The sequence below is a fragment of the Mus musculus genome, chromosome 8 (assembly GCF_000001635.26).
Source record: "Mus musculus strain C57BL/6J chromosome 8, GRCm38.p6 C57BL/6J".
NCBI classification, from domain to species: Eukaryota; Metazoa; Chordata; class Mammalia; order Rodentia; family Muridae; genus Mus; species Mus musculus.
In genome coordinates this window covers 42,047,741-42,059,169 of record NC_000074.6, presented here as the reverse complement: position 1 = coordinate 42,059,169, position 11,429 = coordinate 42,047,741, and positions in this window count along the sequence as shown.

The following is an 11,429-nucleotide window of genomic DNA, read 5'->3' as shown; positions in this document are numbered from 1 at the left end:
GATAATGTGTGAATTTGGCTTTGTCGTGGAATACTTTGGTTTCTCCATCCATGGTAATTGAGAGTTTGGCTGGGTATAGTAGCCTGGGCTGGCATTTGTATTCTCTTATTGTCTGTATAACATCTGTCCAGGATCTTCTGGCTTTCATAGTCTCTGGTGAAAAATCTGGTGTAATTCTGATAGGCTTGCCTTTATATGTTACTTGACCTTTTTCTCTCATTGCTTTTTATATTCTATCTTTATTTAGTCCATTTGTTGTTGTGATTATTATGTGTCGGGAGGAATTTCTTTTCTGGTCAGGTCTATTTGGAGTTCTGTAGTCTTCTTGTATGTTCATGGGCATCTCTTTCTTTGGGTTTGGGAAGTTTTCTTCTATAATTTTGTTGAAGATATTTGTTGGCTCTTTAAGTTGAAAATCTTCATTCTCATCAACTCCTATTATCCGTAGGTTTGGTCTTCTCATTGTGTCCTGTATTTCCTGGATGTTTTCAGTTAGGATCTTTTTGCGTTTTGTATTATCTTTGATTGTTGTGCCGATGTTCTCTGTGGAATCTTCTGCACCTGAGATTCTCTCTTCCATCTCTTGTATTCTGTTGCTGATGCTTGCATCTATGGTTCCAGATTTCTTTCCTAGGGTTTCTATCTCCAGCGTTGCTTCACTTTGGGTTTTCTTTATTGTGTCTACTTCCCTTTTTAGGTCTTGGATGGTTTTATTCAATTCCATCACCTGTTTGGTCGTGTTTTCCTGCAATTCTATAAGGGATTTTTGTGCTTCCTCGTTAGTATCTTCTACCTGTTTAGCTGTGTTCTCCTGTATTTCTTTAAGTGAGTTATTAAAGTCCTTCTTGATGTCCTCTACCATCACCATGAGATATGCTTTTAAATCAGTGACTATCTTTTCAGGTGTGTTGGGGTATCCAGGACTGGTTGGGGTGGGAGTGCTGCATTCTGATGATGGTGAGTGGTCTTGGTTTCTGTTAGTAAGATTCTTACGTTTGCCTTTTGCCATCTGGTAATCTCTGGAGTTAGTTGTTGTAGTTGTCTCCGGTTAGATCTTGTTCCTCAGGTGTTTATGTTAGCCTCTATCAGCAGACCTGGGAGCCTAGTTCTCTCACGAGTTTCAGTGTTCAGAGTACTCTCTGCAGGTAAGCTCTCCTCTTGCAGGGAAGGTGCCCAGATATCTGGTGTTCAAACCTGCTTCCTGGCCGACCTTGTGATCCACTCACAGAGGTCTTAAGATCCCATGGAGGGTCCTGGTAATACCTTGCATGTGTCCGCAGACTCCACGTCCAAGGTACCTCTGTGCTGGCGTGGACTGGATGGGACTTGTGCCCCTGATCAGGCCAGGTTTTCTGCATCCCTAATTAATACAGTCTCAAGTCCCACACGATTTTATTGGAGCAGAAGCTGTGTTCCACTCACCAGAGGTCTTAAGATCCAATGGAGGGTCCTGTGGGCAGCTTGCGGGTGTCAGCAGACTCCGTGACCAAGCTACCCCGGTGCTAGCGGGGACTGGAAGGGACTTGTGCCCCTCCATATATTTTCAATATAAGTACAGAAATTACACAACAGGATAATTTATTGATTTTGACCTCTCATTAGCTCACTTCAAATGAAACTGAGGAAGTCAGAAAAATTATCTTTCTGTTATATGAGAATATAGTTTTACCTATTCTGTCAAATGGGCTTGGTGGGATAACATGTGAAATGAACCTCATGCACAATGTAGGTAGCTACAATTAAATATTAATAATATTTAATAATATAATTATTAATCTGGTAGCTACCGTTAAAATTAATAAAAAAGACAATAATTTAATTGTTTTCTGCTTAAACTAATAACAGCATTAACTCTCCTTCATAACCTGCCCACAAAATCATTTTGAAGAATTATGTCAATATTTTTCCCAGTGTCTTTGAAGCACATTTGTATTCTGCATTGACAGAACATTGTTTTTGTTGTTGTCATGGTTTTGTTTTCTGAAACAGGTTCTCTCTACACAGCCCCAGCTGCCCAGCAACTCAGTGCATATACCAGGCTGGGCCTTGAATTTACAAGGAAGTGCCTCCCAAGCGCTGGGATTAAACTCATGAACCACCACACCAGAAACAATATTTGTAGAAAACCTTAATTTGGAGGAATCTCATCTCAATTGTCCACATGTGGCTATCGCTTATAACTAAAATGTAAATAAAATGAAAGTCAAAGGCAAAATGATAAAGAAGAGAACAGTTTATTTGTAATATTGACTATGCATCTAATGTTTACATCCCTAAAGACATGTTTGACATGTCTCCATAGCCTAGATCTAATATGTCAAAACATGTTTTCTTAAGTGGTTCCACAAATGGTGGTTAGAAACAAAGACTGGAAAGAAGAGACTTCAGTCACATTAAAAGGTAACGTATAGTAAATGTTTGAGACTCAGGCTATTACTGAACTTCCTTAAGTCAGCCTCTAGTCCCTATTTTTTAACCTTTAAATTTTACTTAATTTGTCTTTTCCATTGTAAAAGGAGGTTTTCTTAGGCTCACTCAAGTGTTCATTCCTTTTATTGATTTTTAAGAACATTTATTTTGAATTCCCAAATCTTTCCCTAGACATTTAAACCATTAGATATTAAGATGATGATACTTTATAAACATAAAACCAAATTATAGTATTCTGAGAATACCAACTAAACAGGGAAGTTTTCTGTTTTATTGATAGCATATTCTTTACACACCATGAGTCTGTAGATGTACACGGGCACTTTTATTTGTGCTCACATGCATAGATAGGAATTCTAGAACTTCTGTCCATGAAAGTTTCAAGAGTGGCCAAATTTCCATTTTTTTATGCATGGATTATTAAGTTTCCTCTTGATATAGTTATATAAGGTAATTGATGTTTAGTATGAAAGAACTCATTATAAAACACTGTGGTAGTCTAATGAGATAATTTTTTGAAAGAATAACTTCTTGACAGTTTGTTAGTGCTGACAACACTAAGAACTTAGATCAGCATGTACTCTCACATTGAGAATATAATTTAAGCTAGATAGACACTTTAAGAAAAAACTGTTGTATAATTTTTTAAAAAAATAATAAATCAAAAATTTCTCAAAGATTAAATTATTCTTCTTTTCTATTATAAGTAAGCATAACAAGTAGGCTTTCTAGTTCAAAATGGTTAAGACAGAATCAGGCATATATATATATATCTTGGCTTTTACACGTATAGTCAAACATATTCTCAGCTTTGGATATCTATCACATACCTCTTTCTTGTTGATTCTGTTGACATCTGGGTCCCTTAGTTAATTCCAGAAATTCAAAACCCTCTCTAAAATCTCTTAATCTACACCTGAAATCATTTAAGGTCATTCCATACTCTGAGCATTGTCAACAAACACACAGATTATCAGTGTAGAAAATTGATTTGTAGCCACTGAGTCTGAGACTTGGAGACAGATGAGACAATTTTGGATGGGGCCAGCCAAAGAGAGATTAAAGAATGCTACCCACAAAGCAGCAGTCCTGAAAGTAGTAAAGTATTGGATGTAACACAGAGAAAGATTTGGTGTTAATGTTTCCTAGCAAAGCCCTTTGCAGTGATGAGAACTGTCTCTAGATCTCCTGATGAGAAGCTTGTCTGCTGATATAGTGATTTTTCCAAAAGACACTCAATGGTTGAGATTATGGTTTATTTTTTTTCCTGCTTTCCCTTTTTTAAATGAAAATACATTTTTTTCTACCCCTGTCCAGGGAAGTAGGAAGGCTAACTGTAGATCTTCAACTCTTCCTCCTTGCCTCCAAATTCTGCAGTATCACCCCCAGCTTAGTGGGAGATCACATGCTGTGTCATCCTTGCCCCCCATACCTCCACCAGATCACAAAGATCATACCTTCCAAACTTCCTACCAACAATCCATGCTTTTGTACAGCCTCCAAGTCCAGCAGAAATTCCCTGGGAACCTACCAAGTATGCCTGCCAGAGAAGCAGAGAGACTAGCTAAGCAGGGAGACTGGCTTCAGACCTTAGCGCTTGCTTCTCTCCTTCATATCTAATCCTGTCTCATCCCCGACTACTTATTGTGACCTTGCCTCATTCTCTGACCCCATTACCCAAGAGAGTAAGCAGATCAGAGTAAAATACTCCACTACCTTCCCAACTATAGATTCCCAGAACTACTACCTCCTAGCCCATCCCCATTCCCAGTGTTAGTCCCCAATAACCATAAACACATTTTACTGGATACTCCAGTAGCAATACCTAGCAGGATCCTATCATTTCCCACCAGGTAACAGATAGCCTCACCTTCCTACAAACTAGAGTCAGTAACAGAAATCAAAGAACAAAGCATAAACTCAACCAAGATAACATTAGGTATCACCACCCTAGATGCCTAGATGCCTGTGTAAAAACAAAATCAATAATAACAGGACATTATTTCTCTACTAGAGCACAGCAAGCTTACCACAGTAGGCCCTGAGAATTACAACACAGCTGAAAAACAAGACACAGACCTTTAAATACCTTTTATTGATATTGTAGAAATCCTTAAGGAGGAAGTGAGTGAATCCCTTACATAATTCTATGAAAAAGCAAATAGTGGAAGGAAGGAATAAAGCAGATCGAGACCTGAAGGTGGAAATAGAATCAGTAAAGAAACCCAAATAGGGAAATCTGGAAATTAAAAATTTACATGTGAAAAGGAATCTCTGAGGTAGGCTTCATCAACAGAACACAAGTAAGGCAAGAGATAATCTAAAACATTGAAAACAGGATAGAAGAAACAGACACCTCAGGCAAAGAAAATATTAAATCTAAAAAAAAAAAAAAAAAGAGAGAGAAAAACATGAAGGAAATCTGGAACACTATGCAAAGATCAAATTTGTAAATTATGGGAATATAGAAAGAAGAAACACAGGTCAAAGGTGCAGACAATATTTTCAATAAAATAAAAAAATAAATTTTTCTAACCTAAGTAAGGAAATGCCTATCAGCATAAAAGAAGTGTATAGAATATAATACCAAATAGACTAGACTAGAAAGAAAGTATGCTTGGCACATAATAATCAAAATACTAAACTTACAGAAAAAAAGAAAGCATATTAAAAGCTGCAAAGGGAAAAGACCAGGTATCATGGAAAGTTAGACCTGTTAGAATATCACGTAACCTCTCAACAGAGACTCAAAAATCCAGAAAGTCCTGAACAGATGCTCGACAGACTCTGAGAAACCACACTACTATACCCAGCCAAGTTTTCAATTACAGTAGATAAAGAGGAAAAGGCTTCCATGATAAAAGCAGATTTAGCAATGTCTATCTACAAATACAGCCCTGCAGAAGATAACAAAAGGAAAATTCCAACTAAATAGGTTAATGACACCTCGGAAAACACAAAGAATAAATAATTCAGGAACAAGCAAATCAAAAGAAGGGGAACACATATGCACAGCCCAACAGCAAGATAACAGGATTCAACAAATCCTGCTCATTTATAATTTTCAACATCAGTGGTCTCAATCCCCCCCTCCACCCGCAATACAAAGACATGGACTAACAGAATGAAAGATAATATAGTACCCATGCCTGTGCTATATCTAAAAACCAAACCTTAACCCAAGTACAGACATTATATCAGGGTAAAAAAAAAATTAGAAAATTCCAAGCAAAAGGACCTAAGAAGCAAAGTGGTGTAGGCACTTTCATACCTGACAAAATAGACTTCAAAACAGAACTAATCAGAAGAGCTGGAGAAGGACACTACATACTTATCATAGGAAGAATCCAACAGGACTCTGCACCTCTTTTTTTCTTTTAGATATTTATTTGCATTTCAAATGTTGCCCCTTTTCCTGGTTTGCCCTCCGAAAACCCTCCTATCTCCTCTCCCCTCTGCCTGCTCACCAACCCACCCACTCCCACCTCCTGGCCTTGGCATTCCCCCATACCGGGCCATAGAACCTTCATAGGGCCAAGGGTCTCTCCTCCCATTGATGACTGACTAGGCCATCCTCTGCTACATATACAACTAGAGCCATGAGTCCCACTATGTGTACTCTTTTGTTGGTGGTTTAGTCCCTGGGAGCACTGGGAGTAGCAGTTAGTTCATATTGTTGTTTCTCCTATGGGGCTGCAAACCCCTTCAGCTCCTTTGGTACTTTCTCTAGCTCCTTCATAGGGAATGCTGTGCTCAGTCCAATGATAGGCTTTGAGGATCCACCTCTGTATTTGTCAGGCAATGGTGGAGCCTCTCTGGAGACAGCTACAACAGGCTTCTGTCAGTAAGCACTTGGTGTCCACAAAAGTATCTGGGCTTGGTGATTGTATATGGGATAGATCCCCAGATGGGGCAGTCTCTGGATGGTCATTCCTTCAGTCTCTGCTCTACACTTTGACTGTGTAACTGCTTCCATGGGCATTTTGCTCCTCCTTCTAAGAAGGATCAAAGTATCCATACTTTGGTCTTCCTTTTTGAGTTTCATGTAGTTTGTGAATTGCATCTTGGGTATTCCAAGCTTCTGGGCTAATATCCACTTATCAGTAAGTGCATACCATGCATGTTCTTTGTGATTAGGTTACCTCACTCAGGATGATATTTTCTAGTTCCATTCATTTCATAAGAATTCCATACATTTATTGTTTTTAAGCTGAGTAGTACTCCATTGTGTAAATGTACCATATTTTCTGTATCCATTCCTCTGTTGAGGGACATCTGGGTTCTGGTGCTGGCTCAATTGGTGGTTAGCATGTAGAAGAATGCAAATTGATCCATTCTTATCTCCTTGTACAAAGCTCAAGTCTAAGTGTATCAAGGACCTCCACATAAAACCAGATACACTGAAACTTACAGAGGAGAAAGTGGGAAAGAGCCTCAAACATATGGGCACAGGGGAAAAATTCCTAAACAGAACACCAATGGCTTGTGCACTAAGATCAAGAATCAACAAATGAGACCTCATAATATTGTAAAGCTTCTGTAAGGCAAAGGTTACTGTCATTAAGACAAAAAGGCAACCAACAGATTGGGAAAAGATCTTTACCAATTCAACATCTGATAGATGGCTAATATCCAATATATACAACGAAATGAAGAAGTTAGACTCCAAGGAACTAAATAACCCTATCAAAAATGTGGTACAGAGCTAAACAAAGAATTCTCAACTGAGGAATACTCAATGGCTGAGAAGCACCTGAAAAAATGTTCAACATCCTTAATCATCAGGGAAATGCAAATCAAAACAACCCTGAGATTCCACCTCACACCAGTCAGAATGGCTAAGACCAAAAATTCAGGTGATAGCAGATGCTGGCGAGGATGTGGAGAAAGAGGAACACTCCTCCATTGCTGGTAGGATTGCAAGTTGTACAACCACTCTGGAAATCAATTTGGTGGTTCCTCGGAAACTGGACATAATACTACCTGAGTACCCACTAATACCACTCCTGAGCATATATCCAGAAGACGTTTCAACATGTATTAAGGACACATGCTCCACTATGTTCATTGACGCCTTATTTATAATAGCCAGGAGCTGGAAAGGACTCTGTAATTCTTAATGTCTGTGTCCCAAACACAAGGGCACCCCAGTTCATATATATATATATATATATATATATAAAAACACTAGTACAGGTTAAATCACACCTTGACACTTATACACTAATACTGGGGTCTTAGTACCCACTATCTCCAACAAATCGTTAATGAAAAGAAACTGTGAAATGCTGGAGCTAACTGAAATTTTAACCCAAGTGGACTTCTACCTGATTATCTGCCCATGGTGAGCAGTAGCTTTCCAGGGATTGAATGCCTTGAGGATTGGCAGAGGTATATTGAGAAAGGAAAGCTGTAAATCAATTTAGCACCTTTGGAATGGTGGCAGAGAGGAAAGAGGAGTTCACAGCTCATAGTATGGACCAAGCTGGGGGATAAGCCAAGGGAATTCTATTGGCTTATTTGTTTCCAATTTGCCTCTTTGTTTTCTAAAGAGAGAGAGAGAAAGAAGGTGTGGTGTTGTGTAGGTGGGGAGGTGGGAGGGAGATCTGATAGGAAACTATGGATCAGAAACTGTGTTCACTGTATACTATATGAAAAAATGATTTCAATAAGAAGAGATTTAAAGAGGAAAGGAATATGACTTCTAAAGCCAAGTCTTATCCTCCACATGGGGTATATGGATTATTTCTACATTCAAATTACAATGATGCTTTTAACATTTGTGCTACTTCTACCCCTATCCATACCTCTTGTTCTGAACAGCCATTACCTCATCTGGCTCCTGGGTCTCTTCACTTTTCTTGCTTTTCCTCCAACTATCCTGTGATCTACTTTTGACACACAAATTAGAGGTACTCCTTTGAAAATTAAGCAAGCATTATAATTTCTGTGCTCACTCCTCCACATTTCTCCAAGCATAAGGCCCAAGGACCTAGTCACTTTGTGGTCCTTTCAGGCATCATTGTCCTTCTTCTGTACCTCTTTTTTTAAAATTTTTATTACATATTTTCCTCAATTACATTTCCAATGCTATCCCAAAAGTGCCCCATACCCTTCCCCCCCACTTCCCTACCCACTCATTCCCATTTTTTTTTTGGCCCTGGCGTTCCCCTATACTGGGGCATATACAGTTTGCGTGTCCAATGGGCCTCTCTTTCCAGTGATGGCCGACTAGGCCATCTTTTGATACATATGCAGCTGAGTCAAGAGCTCCAGGGTACTGGTTAGTTCATAATGTTGTTCCACCTATAGGGTTGCAGATCCCTTTAGCTCCTTGGGTACTTTCTCTAGCTCCTCCATTGGGAGCCCTGTGATCCATCCATTAGCTGACTGTGAGCATCCACTTCTGTGTTTGCTAGGCCCCGGCATAGTCTCACAAGAGACAGCTACATCTGGGTCCTTTCGATAAAATCTTGCTAGTGTATGCAATGGTGTCAGCGTTTGGAAGCTGATTATGGGGTGGATCCCGGGATATGGCAGTCTCTACATGATCCATCCTTTCCTCTCAGCTCCAAACTTTGTCTCTGTAACTCCTTCCATGGGTGTTTTGTTCCCACTTCTAAGGAGGGGCATAGTGTCCACACTTCAGTCTTCATTCTTCTTGAGTTTCATGTGTTTAGCAAATTGTATCTTATATCTTGGGTATCCTAGGTTTGGGGCTAATATCCACTTATCAGTGAGTACATGTTGTGTGAGTTCCTTTGTGACTGTGTTACCTCACTCAGGATGATGCCCTCCAGGTCCATCCATTTGGCTAGGAATTTCATAAATTAATTCTTTTTAATAGCTGAGTAGTACTCCATTGTGTAAATGTACCACATTTTCTGTATCCATTCCTCTGTTGAGGGGCATCTGGGTTCTTTCCAGCTTCTGGCTATTATAAATAAGGCTGCTATGAACATAGTGGAGCATGTGTCCTTCTTACCAGTTGGGGCATCTTCTGGATATATGCCCAGGAGAGGTATTGCTGGATCCTCCGGTAGTACTATGTCCAATTTTCTGAGGAACCGCCAGACTGATTTCCAGAGTGGTTGTACAAGCCTGCAATCCCACCAACAATGGAGGAGTGTTCCTCTTTCTCCACACCCACGCCAGCATCTGCTGTCACCTGAATTTTTGATCTTAGCCATTCTGACTGGTGTGAGGTGGAATCTCAGGGTTGTTTTGATTTGCATTTCCCTGATGATTAAGGATGTTGAACATTTTTTCAGGTGCTTCTCTGTCATTCGGTATTCCTCAGGTGAGAATTCTTTGTTCAGTTCTGAGCCCCATTTTTTAATGGGGTTATTTGATTTTCTGAAGTCCACCTTCTTGAGTTCTTATATATGTTGGATATTAGTCCCCTATCCGATTTGGGATAGGTAAAGATCCTTTCCCAATCTGTTGGTGGTCTTTTTGTCTTATTGACGGTGTCTTTTGCCTTGCAGAAGCTTTGGAGTTTCATGAGGTCCTATTTGTCAATTCTCGATCTTACAGCACAAGCCATTGCTGTTCTATTCAGGAATTTTTCCCCTGTGCCCATATATGCGAATCGATCCATACTTATCTCCTTGTACTAAGGTCAAATCTAAGTAGATCAAGGAACTTCACATAAAACCAGAGACACTGAAACTTATAGAGGAGAAAGTGGGGAAAAGCCTTGAAGATATGGGCACAGGGGAAAAATTCCTTCTGTACCTCTTATGCCTTTTCAAAGGTTCTCCCTACAGTTCTTTACCTCTGAGCACAGCTTCCCATAGGCTGCTGTCTTAGAGGCTATGTGAGACAAACTATGTGGGACATGCTGCTGTTTGTGCATCCTATGATATTCCCTTTATTACATGTCTGGCTTATTTTCTTATCAACTTTATGTCTTCACCAAAGCATCAAGACCTACTCTGAATACAACCAATATTTGTTCTCACCCACTTCACTCCTAATCTTCATCTAACTTCTCTACAATGCCCCCTAAGACAAATTTCTTCATAGACACTTAATTTTTGATTTTATATATTGTCCTTTCTCCACAAACAAATATATAAGTTACATTAGGCCAAAAGGCTTTTGTTAGAAGAAATTTGAAAACATCTTATTCTAACTTGTAACATATTATATAAACATAAATTCTTTTTAGGGGCTGGGGAAATCTGTGACTTCTAGATAGTCTTATAAATTTTAACCAACACATTTTATTTCTTCGACTGTCCAGTTTATATTCACTTATATATAAAAGCTAAATCAAGTTTAATAGGATGATATCAATGTAGTCAGTTTGACTGTCTACAGTATATGCTAACATTTAAACAAGTACCTTTACAAGCCTTTGTCTTAAAAGCTTGGACCTCAACCATGGCACTACCGGGAACAAAGCACACCTTTCCGAGGAAATGTTTATTTGGAATTCTTCCAGGTGTGGGGGAGTCTAATGATGGGGGTAGAGGAATGCTGACTTTCCTTTTGCATTACTTTTACCTCCATCTGCCAGGAGGTGATCTGCTTTCCCATGTGCACTGATGCACTGCGTTCTCATAGGACAAGAGGAATGGAATCAAGAAATCATAGCCTGAAGTTTCTGAAATCATGGAGCAAAATAAACCATGCCTCCTTATAGGTCAATCATTTCAGACATTATATTAGTGATGAAAAGAAAACTTGAATGCTGAATAAACCCTTTCCTCCCCAACTTGCTTCTTGGTCATGATGTTTTGTTCAGGAATAGAAACCCTGACTAAGACACATGCTTTTCTCTATTCTTTCTCACTGAATTTGTCTTCAATTTGCTACGTGTATTTGAATGGTTTCTCTTTTACTTACCTGATTGTATAACTCATCTTTGGAAAAAGAATTTCCAATTCAATTTATACAAATAAGTAGACTCTTCCTTACTCGTGCACATTTTATGGACTCCAAAAGTGTTTGCACTTTATACTTTTTTTTTATTAGATATTTTCTTTATTTAC